General features: G+C 48.0%; 1 protein-coding gene and 1 long non-coding RNA gene across 5 annotated transcripts in view; one reads left to right on the plus strand and one right to left on the minus strand.

Moving 5' to 3' along the window:
* Positions 1-12,186, plus strand: part of LOC139056122 (mucin-2-like) — a 268,904-nt gene that overhangs the window by 139,251 nt on the left and 117,467 nt on the right. The window lies entirely within an intron of this gene.
* Positions 1-12,186, minus strand: part of LOC139056127 (uncharacterized) — a 66,488-nt gene that overhangs the window by 16,749 nt on the left and 37,553 nt on the right. The gene's annotated exons all lie outside the window — the stretch shown is intronic.

The raw sequence follows: 12,186 nt of genomic DNA on the forward strand, positions 1-12,186 counted from the left end.
TGTTTGCGTCAAAGTTTAGTATCCGTCGCCTGGGCAATTATACGCGGTTGCGGATGCCGTTGTGGTCGCGATGTTATTCTGCCTCGTGTCAAAGCGTTTGTGTAGGAACAGAGATTAGAGGTAGGGCGTAAGCGATTGAAAACAAAAATACGAAATCAAATTTAACCGTGCGTATATTGCGTAACTCAAAAACTTGTCCCAGGCGTTGCGAAAAAAAAAAAACCGCAGGGTAATCCTTTTTTGAAAGAAACTCTACATTACACGAAGGCGTACTATTGCAGTATTGCGAAATGTGAATTCCGCTTTACGTGTAACTTCCAATGTTTCCACATTTCCCAACCATCGCTCCTGCTGTCTCCGATACCTTCGTCCGAATCTTTTGTCGGGAATTCCGAGACACATAAACTACCTGCAGCAGTAACATAGAGGTTCTTCGCCGGCGTATGCGACGTACTGTGTTTGATAAAAAGGTATATGCTAAGGGCTGCAAAACAGGATTTAGCACGAGAATTTATTACGTGGTCTAGCGCTTTATTCCACCACACCGAACAGTCTTCGCAGCATAGAACTCCATGTTTTTGGTGGAGCCAGGTATAGGAGTATATAACACGTACCATACCACAAGAATTGGCACACTCTAAGAACAGTTTACACCCTTTGGCGTGCCCCTTCTGCCACACAACGATAATCATCATCTGCCTTGATGCGTTTCCTTTCTTTAACGCTGCGAGCTCGGTACTTTCCAGTAACGAACGGCACGCGCGTTATCGACATGATAGCGTTGCCGACAGGCAATGATGCTGGCTGTGATGGTGATGATGACGAGTACTATACTATTACTGATTGTAAACAATTTATTTTAATCTGCGTTCACTCTGCGTCTTCAAGCTTAGCGAAAATTCTGCCAATTCATGGAAACCGCACTCCGTAAACTTTTCGAGCAGGTCCGATGTACTCACTAATTTACCGCGCACGTTTCTCTTCCATTCGCCCTTCTCTTCTTAACCCTATTCATTCTAAACCGAGAATGCCTCTCTGATCAGAGATGAACTGAACCAAGCCTTGACAATCTTCGAGATGGATATTTTTCACATCCATCTTGAAGGACATGAAATAGATAGATGCAATCTCGAAGCCGTAACGTTCTCTTCTTTCCATCGTGTCAGTTTCACAACACGCGAAGCCCTATACCATTTCGTTGCAACTTTCATACGAGTTAGAGTATACAACGCTGCCAGCTGAACAAGCGCGTCTCTAATTTTACGTCGCAGCCACTTGTGCGTAATATCGCCGAACAGTTTGGAACAAGACGCGAACAAGAAGTTGGTGTATACGCCGGCGTCGTGTTTCCAGTCTGCGACACGCTCCCTCGCCCTGTTGTCGAATCAAATACACGGCAAAGGCGGGGCCAGCGCACAGCAGTAATACCGTGTACGCCGTGCCTCCATACAACGCGTGTAAGCGCTTCGCGTTTAAAAAAAATTGCGAGCCTGCTTGCATCATCCCGAAGCCTGTCTTGCGCTTTATAATCTCGACGTGTGCAGCTCGCCCGTTTCCTTCCCGCAGCTGGGACGCATAATCAATCTTCCGCAGTGACTTTCTATACCGCTGACGGGAACGAGGCGATACGAGCGAAACCAGCGGAAGTTTTCTGGAGGGGAGTGGGAGGGAGAATGGTACGATATTAATTTCTTGACGTGCCTTTATCTTGTGTGATTTCTTTCCCAATGAAGTACCGGACACATTTTAGAGGTTGTAAAGCTTGTGCAGAGACCATCGACTATGATTGCCGGTGTGAGCGAATATTAACGCTTATGCAGAAAGCTTCATTAAAGGAATGATGCTCTCGACGACGTTTACTGGAAGTAGTGAGACTATTTAGGTAGCGTTTGCTGTTTCGTTGGTTAATTTTCTACGGAAAGGAACAGTTAGCCAGCACATCTGTAGAAGTTGTATAGGTGGACAGGCGAAAGAGCCAGAACAGGAAAATGCGCCAAAATAAGATACGCTCGCTTCAAAGTAAAATACTCTCAATAGCACGATCCTGTAAGTAAAGCATCAGATTTGGCAAATGAAAAGCTTGAAAAAAAAAACACTTATAGAAACTAGGAAGCCTGAGTCCAAGCGTTGGCCCAATGTAGGCTCTACAATAAGATAACGGAATTAGGTACTCAAGTGGTCTCGCAATAACACACCTGACGGCATCGACATTATCCCGATGTCATGAAATCGAGCGAAATTTACAGACGACGTGTAGCAATCAGACAGATATGATGATGTTGCTTGCAAAAAAACGATAATAAACTAAAGCACTGCGCGCATTTCTTCCGGTTGCGCTCGCTTGTGGCAGGTGCAGCGATCACACGGAAAGGAGAGGGAGCCAGTGAATCATGACGTCAGACCCATGCACCCAGTGAATTCAATTCAATTAAATTTATTTCACGTTCCATCGACATGGGGGGGGGGGGAGAGTACGCGAAAAAAAGCAAAGAAAAACAAGCTTTCCAATTGCTTGGAGATCTCTGACACTTGGCAGCACGATTTTTCTATTCTTGGGTTTAGTTTGGACTTTTATTTAACGCAAGACATTGACAGGTTGAAGCTGTCGCGTCAGTATACTCCTTTCAGCTGGTGTACGTACTAAATAGTACTGCGCGAACTCGCTGAACACTCGCGGTAGTAGCAATCCTCGTCTTATTTATCGCGTTTTCAAGCGAAAAGACGTGAAACGCATTATCTTCTGTATAAAAACACGAAAGGCGCACGAGCAACTCTAGATGTGGATATTTTACGCGGTATGTGTCACATCGACATGTGGCTACACGAGACTGCCCCAGTCTGGGTTTTATATAAACCTGACACACAATCGCAAAGAAATCAGCAGCGTGAGTGACACCCCTGTACTACATATTTATGGGGACTTTCCGAATTTATTTATTTATTTATTTATTTATTTATTTATTTATTTATTTATTTATTTAGTGAGTTTCTTTCTTGCTTTGCTTTAGTGATGCGGTCATTGCGCAAGTGCAGGCATAACACGCGTCTGTAAGGCAGAGTGGTGTTGCTACCCCTACAGAGAGAACGACGCAGACTAAAACAAACGGCAGCGAAAAATCTTCCCAGCTTTCTTCGTCCTTTTTTAAGTTGTTAGCGCATTTGCTTGCATCTTACGCTCGAGCAGCGATAACCCGAGGGCATGCCACGTAACAGCTCTATACGCATGCTTTAATACGTTGCCAGTCTATTTCGAGAAGCCCCTCTGCCAAAGAAAAGAGGCAGCCTTCAATGTCTTAGCAAGCGGGCCTCATTACGGGCAGCGGACTGCGACCGCCTTCACGCCTCATAAACTGACGAAGCGCATCAATTAAACTGCCGTTTCTAATCAAAAAGAAAAAAAAAGGAATTGCCGCTTTAGAACCTGCGAGGCGAGATATATGTACCGTGAATTTCTCGGCACAACGGACCCGCCAGAGGAGAAAGTGAAACGTAATAATAACGTCTCGTGCCACGGACGTTAACCGGAAAGGCGGAAAACATCAAGATGACGAAGCGTTTGCGCGAGACAACCTCGCACTTTATTCACTTTGAAACGCAAAAAAAAAAGAGCAACATCAGGAAGTGCTTGACATCATAACAAGCCCGCTTGCTTTGCAAGGCTTCGCACATGAGTGCCAACGGCCTCTTCTTTTACGGGCTACGGAATCGCTTGTTCCGCGCGGAACGCCATCAAGTTGACCCCGGAGGGCCTTTTCTAACGCTCGACGGCTGGCTTTCTCGCTTACGTCGCGTGTGACTAAAGGTCCGGTACAAGTTTTGCCCTGAAAGAATCAAGTGAAAAAAAAAAGGGGGGGGGGGAGGTTAACGCTTCGCGGTTTCCCCTGTCGCCTTCCTCGAGAGCCTCGTTTTAATTTTAGCAGATGTGCCTAAAGAAGATGTTATTGGGTGCCTGCAGGAACAAGAGAGCCAGATACTCTTTCTCTATGGCGTAGGCAAAGAAAAGAGGAGAAGAAAGCGCATGTCCTGCAATTTATGTGCCCAGCAAAAAAAATGAGAAAGAAGCGTACAAGAAGGTCACGCACTATAGCAGAAATCTTCATTATAACGAGGGACGTTCTTCTTGCTTCTTGCGGAACAGAGTTCCTTGGAGGGCATCGCGCAAGGAACACGGCATTCAATGGGCACGTAGCACGCAAGGCGATTGGTCGGCCACAATTACCGTCACAAAATAACACGGACGCCGCCGCGTAAACTATGCGTGAGCACTGGCACGGCAAATACTGAGCTTAATGAGAAAGGGAGATGCACGAAACGAAGTAATTAGGCGAGGAAAGTCCGCGTCACGCTGCCAGTTTTAAAGATAGAGAAGAAAACAATGAACTCGAGCGCATTCTGTGAAACCAGATCAATAGAGCGAACCCATAAATCACGCCAGGTTTGCTACTGAGTCTCCTTTGCCGGCGAAATCAATTTTCCGCCTACTGAACTTTATGGACAGGGTCCCTCCGACCCATTTTCTATTCTCTCTTCGTTCGTTTTTAAACCTCACGATGTCGATACATTTATGCAATCAGCCCCTCCGTTTAATTTACATACTACGCACAGAGACGTGATGTGATGTGAAGTGAGTGACGTGAGTGATGTGAACACATGGGCTTTCCTTTCAGGAGTGCCGCGTGAAGCAGAATGAATTGAAGCCAACACGATAATACAAGAACACGTGTTTAACTGTCTAGCCCAAAATTACGCAAGAACGTAAGGGAGACCGCACGGCAGGAGCGCCGACAATCAACTGAACGTTTATTTCGAAGGGGGAAAAAGGGGGGTTAAAGAAGTGGACGCGCACTCGTATTGCTCGCAAGTTACATTTCGTGCAATTTCGCGCTGAAAAGTTGCGCCTGAACGCGTACCAACTCGCGCAGTTCGCCCCCACGAGAACCCAGCAGCAGTGCCAAGCACTTTCTAGCGAATGCGCATGCGCAAACCTTCAACGTCATCAACGTAATGCGTATACTACGCATCAGTGGCATGCGCTGAACTTCTCCTCGTCTCTCTTGCTCTCTCGCCACCTCCCTTCCCAAGCGTCCCTGTGTGTCTCCCCGTATAGAGATTTAGTGCAGTCTCGGGAGACAGACGGCGCTGGCGTTTTCGCGCGTAACAACCGGACGCCATTACGGAAATTGCGGCGGCAGCATGGCGCCCGGGTATAGGGTTAAACCCGCCCGGGCTGCGGCGGAGCCGCCGCGGGAAACGACGACTATTTCTTCCCTGCCTTTGCGAATACTGCGAGTGAGACCACGCGCGTAGAAGGTGGAAGGGGAGGCGCTGGGAGGGGGGGGGGGAGATATTTACGCCGTAGCTCACGCAACTCCAGTCCCTTCTTTCTCCTCCTCTCCGCTCGTATACCACTCCATATTCTCTCTCTCTCTTTTTCGCTCTCTCTACGCTCGTATACAGCTCCGTATGAGCGAAGTGACGTGAGGCGGAACGCGGCGAGTAATGGCCGAACATCTCGCTACGTACGTCAGACGGAAGAGGGGCACCGTCGCAGGCCCGGGCGCAACAAGGACCGCGCGTAGAGCAAGTCGTGCAGTGCGAGACTCGAGCAGCTGTCGTCGGCGTACGCGCTCCGCTTGTTGCGGAGTCAGTTAGTTATGTGCAGTATGGTGTAGCATTAGGATGGGATCGTTTCGACGTGGAGAGAGAAAAATGATAGGTGAAAGCCAGGCGGGTTAGCCATACTGAGCTCGGTTGGCTACCCTGCACTGGGGAAAGGAGAAAGGGCATTCAGTGACGAAAAGAAGGAGAAACGTTGGCAGCATGAAGTAACATACACACAATGATGCGTTATGAACTAACTGAAGTGGAGAAGGTTTGCTTTTGAATATCTGATGGCTGGGATGCTTAGGTCTTTCTCTGGTAAACGACGAGTTTCGATCAAAAGTAGTTTTGAACAATTGTGACTTAGAGATTGAGCGAATAAAGCTGAACAAGAAGACAAGCATAGCGAGACGGCTTGAACTCGCTATTGCATTGTCTTGCGTCTCGGCAGCAGGCCTGCTTATTATCATTGCCTTTTCTTACAATGCTTCAAGAGCACGCATTCCTGCAGTGAAGCTGGTCGCCTGTGTTGTGTCAAACACTATTGCTGAAATGCTTCGCCGGGCTGCACTTGTTCTTGCGCCTTATTCGTATTGTTCGCCCAGTCTTTCTTCCTACAATAATCTCGATTGGGCGCTATCGATGGTCGCAGAAATAAATAAATTGTTGAGTGAATGAGACGTGGAAATGACAACTCAAACGCGAACATAAACACACAAAAATATTAAATTAATGTAATAATGATAAAAACATCTTTCATTCCAGACCATGATATGACAGCGCCGTTCTTTTTTTTTCCATTTAGATCGGACGGTACCTCGCACGGAGGAATTCAGATCAACTGCGTAACCACATCGTCTGTACCCTAATCGCAAGAATAATTTATTTTTCTCGCCGACGTATAAAATCACCCGTTAGCGTTTGATCCGCCTAAAGATATACGACAGTTCCATCGGAATCATCTCAAATGTCATGCATGCTGCACGCAATTTAGCCGATCGGAACACACGCGCCGGGGTCATGTGTACGCTTCGGAGTCATTAGGGCTGCGGGCAGACTAAGCCACTCGGCGGCAGTCGTTAGCCGAGGGCCTACTCCTCTCACTGGACTCTCTTCTCAATTTGGCCGCCGCACGGAATTTTTTTTTTCCTCCGCCCGCCAAGCGATGAGTGCTTCGGCTGGCCACCCCTTTAATTCCCTCGTGCCGGTCACTGAAGAAGCGGGAGTGTTCGGGGGGTGGCGGCATCGTCTACAGCAGCGCGCGTCTTGCTTGATATGCATACCAACGGAGTCGTGCCGGTGACGATGCTAATGCGGGCACACGGCGCCTTCTGTATATGAACTGCGTACGCCGGCTCACGTCCGTCTAATGGGCTCAATTTGCCACGCGCGTCGGAAAAGGGGGCGCAGCGAAAGCATGGCGGAGGTCTCGTCATGTGCAGTTGTCACGCAGTGGGACGCGGGGGGAAACCCCCGATCGAGAAGGGGTTCAAGTCATTGCACGTGCAACGAGCGAACCCTTCTCTCTGCTGCCGTGTGACTTGCGGGTGTAATTTAAAATCGCATGCGATGTACAGAGCACGTGATCGGTGAAGCGTACGTCAGTGCGATAGGAAATGAAATCATCGTGCACTTCTGCTTTTGCATAGGCACGGCAGAGAAGGAGCTTCATTAGCATATCTGCATTGGAATGAGTCGCTTTTTTTTTCTCCGTGTCTGTTCTAGCTTTGTGCTCCGGTCTTTGAAGAGTTCGAACAGTCACACCAACGCGTTCCGCGTGCCTCCAAAGGTTTCACTTGCATTATTTTCTGCCGAGTCTAAAATTAAGAACACACGCTTCTCCAGGCGCCAACGCAAAACGAAACTGTTTTATCCCCTTATACAAAACATAACGCCGTAGTGTGCAATTACGACATTATGACGTCAAAAGTAGCTCATTGTGCTGTTCAACTGCGATGACGCAGCATTTCTAGTAAGAACAGTAGGGGCCCAAAGAATGCTAAAATACAGGCTATAGGACATTTGAGTGGTGTGCGCAAATAAACAAATAAATAAATAACAATGCCTCGTCACTCTGGTATAGCCGACTTCTACAAGAACCGTAAGACATTCACATCAGTTGCATACGCTAGTAACATATTATGCTCTTCAGTCGATACTTATAAGTAAAGTAGGTTCACTGAACTCCACTTTACATGTTCAATACCGTCACACAATAGCTTCTAAGGTTAGTGTTTGTTTACTTCGGCCGTGTTGCAATGGAAAGGAGATGCTTGGGTGAGTAATTCCGCACCTACACCCACAAGTTCTGTTTTGCATCTGACGAACAAACGTGTACTTAATTGCTACCCAACCTCGGAAACAAAGCGTTATCTTGAGAGTCTACAATTATTCCACGTAATTTCCGGAAAGCGCTCTGCGGGTTTCCGCACAGATCATCAGACAAAAAAAATTATGGGGTTTTACGTGCCAAAACCACTTTCTGATTATGAGGCACGCCGTAGTGGAGGACTCCGGAAATTTCGACCACCTGGGGTTCTTTAACGTGCACCTAAATCTAAGTACACGGGTGTTTTCGCATTTCGCCCCAGATCATCAGACAGAGTAGTCGCCACATTGTCTGGTATGAACGACGTACCCACTTCGGAGCGGAAGATACACGGGGCCATGAAACGGCAGTCAAAGTGCACTGCGAGCGACAAGAGGGCTCGCGACATTTCTCATGGAGTGGCATTACCTCAAGGTTCTAGAACTACATGACACATTCCTGCGCATATTGCCGCGGATGAGGGGTGTGCACAGAACACGTATGCATGTCGCGCGTGTGCATAGCTTTATCTGAATACTATCATCGTCCTCCGCACTTCCTCTCTCCTTCCCATTCCCCATTTCCCCATCGCAGGGTAGCAGGCTTCCGGCCGACCTCTTTGCCTTTCTGACATTAAAATGCTCTCTCTTTCTCTCTCTCTCTCTGCCCTTTCTCTGAAACATTCTGTTGACGTCTACGCGGCAAATTTATACGACAGAATATAAATAGCCGCCAGGTAAATAGGTTCCCAGAAAGCCGAAGGTCTGGTTAGTTTTACTGCGTCGTCTTCGTATAATACGTTTCGAGTTAAGTACACACTGCGTATCGAAAGCGCAAGAAGACTGCATTAATACAAAACCAGGAGAAGACTTTCATATACCTTTACGATAACCAGTGACAGACAGTGGCTAGTCCATCCGCTATAGTTTCAGGAAAAAAAAAGTAAAAGCAAGCAGCTCGGGCAGACAGGATCGGAGAGCAGACGACACTCCGCTGTGTTCTATGCACAAGCACGTCTGTTTACTTCGTGCCGATAAGGAAAACAAAGAGCAGCGGTTGCCATTTGCAATTTAAAGCGCGCTAGAGCAGAGTGACTGACTTCGTGCGTGCGTCAGAGTCCCATCGGCATGAGAAAGCGCGAGCTCTCTATCTCCAGAAAACAGCGGTGGCCTTCTGAAGCTTCCATACGAAACTCTGCTCAGAACCCCTTAAGAGACAGTGTAATAGCCTTCGCATTTTCTTCGTGAGAGCAAGCTTTCGCGGGCTCGAGAAATAGAACAGAAATTGAGGATTTTAAAATATAGGTACAGGAAAGAGAAAAGAAGGACATTGGAAGCGATAAACAAACGCGAATCAGCAACCTCTCATGGTATGGCAGCTTCGTAGAAACAGTCAAATGTGCTGCAGCAGCAGCAGCAACAACAACAACAACAATAATAATAATCAGCCTGTATCCACTGCAGGACGATGGCCTTATACCTTTTCCTGCGCCAGACAGCGTCATCTTTTGCTTGGAAATTTTCTAATTTCATCACATCACCTAACTGTCTGCAGTCCTCGACTGCGCTTCCCTTGACACACATTCTGTAACTAATAGACCACCGGCTATCTGTCCTACGTTTTACGTGGCCCGCCCAGCTCCATTTTAACGCGACAGGGCCCCGTGGCGCAAGAAATCCGGTGTCAACGCCTCGCGTCGGACGTCATTTGGAAAAAAATATATTTCTGATCCCCAACGAAGCAGACCCCCTGGGTGGTGCAGAGGCGTTACTGAACTAATTGAATTCCTCGAAGTAAGATGCGTCAGAAAAATCGCAAAGTACGGTTTACACACAACCTGCAGACGTGGTAGCGTCGGATTGTAATTTGAATATACCAGAAAACATAATTCTGTTACGCGGAAATTCAACCACAAAGCCCTTTTACAGCGTGTCTACCATTCATAGAGTGGCGCGCTGTGCTCGGTTCCTTGCAACAACACCATCCAGATGGCGCTCGCCTCCGCGCATCCGCGGCCCTCGCGAGAGGCCGCGTTTCTACCAGGAAGCCCGCACGCTCGCCTTCGTACATAGCGTTCGCCTCCAGCGTTTGCCGGTAAACATTACGACTACATAATCTGTAGTCGCTGGGATGCGTGGGAAGCAATCAGGGATCTTTGATTGATATCGCGTTCTACTCTTAAAGACGAAGCTTAAGCGTCCTTTAGAAAGGTTTTTCCCTTCTTAATGTAAGCTGAAACATCGGCCATCCCCGTTTGCTCTCTGCAGATACACACCACTGTCTTCCTGTCGGTTAAGGCTACGCCAAAGAATTTTCGTTCCATCGCTCCGTTGCGCGGTTCTTAACTTCTCTCCTCAAGCTTCTTTTTAGCATTGTTAACCTGAGAAAAATATTAGTGATTACAAGCCACGGATCAGTACGTCATGCTTCGACAACATGTCAGAGAGCAATCTGCAAACTCTCGCGTGGTCTCCATATGCATTGTGGCAGAATGCTGGAGTTGTCTCGAAATGCTCTTAGACGTTCTTGATAATTCCGAACAAAAAGAAAAAAGAAAACGAGAGGAAAGTTCGTCAGCAGCGTATACCGCTTAGACTTATACCTCAAAAACGCAGCGTCGTGCCAACGTGTCACTACTGCGTCGTTTAGCTAGATAACCATAGGAGTTCAAGCGCAACACTAAACTTTAGTATCGCTTTGAATGTTTCGTTTTCTAAAGAAGCTGCTTATTTCTTTTTCTTTCTTTATTTTTTCCCCCTGTACCCTAAACTTCTCTTGCCTATCTCTGGCGCATTGCTTATCTCTAACGCGCTGATATATCTCTAACGCTTCCATTACCTTTGAAACACAGCGCTTCTGGAGGAGGGACGTTCCCCGCGGTCCTGGCTGGGTAGACAGTATACCGCCAGAGTTGCCTCTAGTAATTTTCGTACGAAACTTCATGAAGCCAACGACCTCGCGCGTCGCCGTCGGCCAAACCACAGAGGTGGCGCGGCGGCAGTCGCGCCATTCCGAGGCGACGACCGCGGCGTTCAAAAGGCGGCTGCGACGTCGACGAAAAAAAAAACAAAAAATAAAAATAAGGCAAGGGCTATTGCATAAGGTATACGGTGCCTCCCTCTCACTTCGTCCTTTTAACGGCCCCACACGCCCGACGCAAATCCAGCTGTCACGAGGAGCAAGGCGGGCCGCGCCATCGGAAAGTCGGTTTCGGATCTGCGAGAAGCGACGGTATGTGTAGTGAACCTAGCCGCCACCTCGAAACGCTGCGCCTCGGCCGAGGAGTATACGGATGCGGACTGCGTGCGACCGCGAGGCCGAGGGATTGTCTGCGCGCGTTCGCCTAATGCGCGTCTACGCGGCACGCCCTGCCAACCGCGGCGCGTCGGGGTCCGGGTGGCTTTGGTCGGGGCCCTTTCGGCTACTTAGGAGAGAGGTTCGGAGTTTGCTGGGCATGTCCGTCACCGCGCCCCGGCACTCCCCTCCACGTCGCCGCATTCGGCGCGCGTTCGTTTCTCGAGTCTCTCGTGCTTATCCTTTGTCGTGTTTCACACGCTGCATCGGAGAGACGAACATTTCTTTTTTCTTTGTCTTTCGGATCTATACCGAAACATGCAAGAGCCAAAAACTTTCACGTTCAGGGCAATAAGAGAGAGCACTTATTTTGCTAAGCCGAGAACGTCCGCGTAGTGCGTGGATTAGCCGAAATGTTCCGGAAGCGAGATCGGAATTCATAAGGCAATCTAGCTTAACCTAACTAGACATAACACAGCAACCAAACTGCGCAATGAAAAAGATGGTCGTCGTGTCTATACAGTATACACATTCCTCTGTATCCTATAGAAGACAGATTCCGCCCTCTTTCTTCCCTTCTTCGCTTGAGACGAAATTTGTAGCTCTGACTGCTTGCGAGCCTTCGTTTTTGGATCTTCTTGGGTCTTACAGAGGTCATTGAGGGTCATGAGGCGGTCCGCATATTGTATGCGCTGCTTTACTTTATTATTCATCGTGCATGTGCGGTATACCTCTAAACCAGCGTCTACATAATAATTTCTGTCTGCAGAGACAACTCTAATGAGGCTTGGTGCTTAGCTGTGGTACCTGGTCAAAATGTATTAAGGCATTACGGAAAGTGTTAAAGGTGTCTCGCAGGCTGTAGATGGCATATATCTGAAGCACCGACCATAAATGAAAAAAAAAAGCAGTATGCACACCACGACCAAGTAACTATTGGGCACGTCTCAGCAAGCCCGCAAACTTAAAGGCTGCCGCTATGA

This window comes from Dermacentor albipictus, chromosome 2, assembly GCF_038994185.2.
Source record: "Dermacentor albipictus isolate Rhodes 1998 colony chromosome 2, USDA_Dalb.pri_finalv2, whole genome shotgun sequence".
In the NCBI taxonomy this organism is placed as follows: domain Eukaryota; kingdom Metazoa; phylum Arthropoda; class Arachnida; order Ixodida; family Ixodidae; genus Dermacentor; species Dermacentor albipictus.